The following is a 1,953-nucleotide window of genomic DNA, read 5'->3' on the forward strand; positions in this document are numbered from 1 at the left end:
GATACCGTTAGCACATAATATATGTTATATAGTACTGTGGGGTAAGATGGATACCGTTAGCACATAATATCTGTTATATAGTTCTGTGGGATAAGATGGATACCGTTAACACATAATATCTGTTATATAGTACTGTGGGGTAAGATGGATACCGTTAGCACATAATATCTGTTATATAGTTCTGTGGGGTAAGATGGATACCGTTAGCACATAATATCTGTTATATAGTACTGTGGGGTAAGATGGATACCGTTAGCACATAATATCTGTTATATAGTACTGTGGGGTAAGATGGATACCGTTAGCACATAATATCTGTTATATAGTACTGTGGGGTAAGATGGATACCGTTAGCACATAATATCTGTTATATATTACTGTGGGGTAAAATGGATACCGTTAGCACATAATATCTGTTATATAGTACTGTGGGGTAAGATGGATACCGTTAGCACATAATATCTGTTATATAGTACTGTGGGGTAAGATGGATACCGTTGGGACATAAATCCAATATTTCTAATCATGCTTTTAACATTGATACCGTTAGCACATAATATCTGTTATATATTACTGTGGGGTAAAATGGATACCGTTAGCACATAATATCTGTTATATAGTACTGTGGGGTAAGATGGATACCGTTAGCACATAATATCTGTTATATAGTACTGTGGGGTAAGATGGGATACCGTTGGGACATAAATCCAATATTTCTAATCATGCTTTTAACATTTAACAACGTGAGGATACGGTTATAAAATTGTGCAAATATTATTTGTTTACTACCGACCTACCATATAATTAAATAAAAACATTGAACATCTTACCACAACCTACTATAACTTAGCGATTGAAATATTTGAATATTCTCTAAATAATTTACACGAAAACTTTCCAGTTATTACATAGATACCGCAACACTGACTCGTTCAGCAAACTCCCCATCATGCAAGTTTGTATGTAAATTATTCCTCTTCATTGTTAAAATGTTTCACACAATAAAAAAACAACTCCAATATGAGTTAAGCTATACCGTATTGTAGGTTTAGCAGCCACGCTTTTATTCAACTTTTTTTACCCATAGCTTGTTTTAACGGCTGTCGTTTTGCGGCCAATTTATTTCTCTTCGTTGTTTTAATTAATCTGATCTCCGCTATCGTATTTAAATGAATAAAAAAAAACTACCTTGGAATTGAACACCGGTGATGACGTCACTATGTACGTCATTCTTGAGGTCAAACGTGATTGGTCGGTCGCTTGGCGAAACTACTCTTGACGCGATGACGTCAGATAGTGGACATCCAACCAGATTCACTTGCACACCCTTTTCTGACGTCATAACAGACGTACTGTGACGTTTTTCCACGTGGTTTGTGGAATTTTCGTCCAAAATTCCTTTGCATAGTTGTTTATGCTGAGAAAAAATTAAAATGTTAACCGTTATTTTTTAATATGCACCTCATGCTCACTGTCAAGTTATAACATGAATGTCTTTTTATACACCAGACACACATGGTGTATTCATACACCTCATTCTCACTGTCGAGTTATAACATAGGTGTCTTCTTATACACCAAACACACATTTTGTGTTTCTACACCTCATGCTTACTGTTGAGTTATAACATGGGTGTCTTCTTATACACCAGACACACATGGTGTATTCATACACCTCATGCTCACTGTCGAGTTATAACATAGGTGTCTTCTTATACACCAGACACACATGGTGTATTCATACACCTCATGCTCGCTGTCAAGTTATAACATGGGTGTCTTCTTATACAACAGACACACATGATGTATTCATACACCTCATGCTCACTGTCGAGTTATAACATGGGTGTCTTCTTATACACCAGACACACATGGTGTATTCATACACCTCATGCTCACTGTCGAGTTATAACATGGGTGACTTCTTATACACCATACACACATGGTGTATTCA

The sequence above is a fragment of the Ciona intestinalis genome, unplaced genomic scaffold, assembly GCF_000224145.3.
Source record: "Ciona intestinalis unplaced genomic scaffold, KH HT000126.1, whole genome shotgun sequence".
Lineage (NCBI taxonomy): Eukaryota > Metazoa > Chordata > Ascidiacea > Phlebobranchia > Cionidae > Ciona > Ciona intestinalis.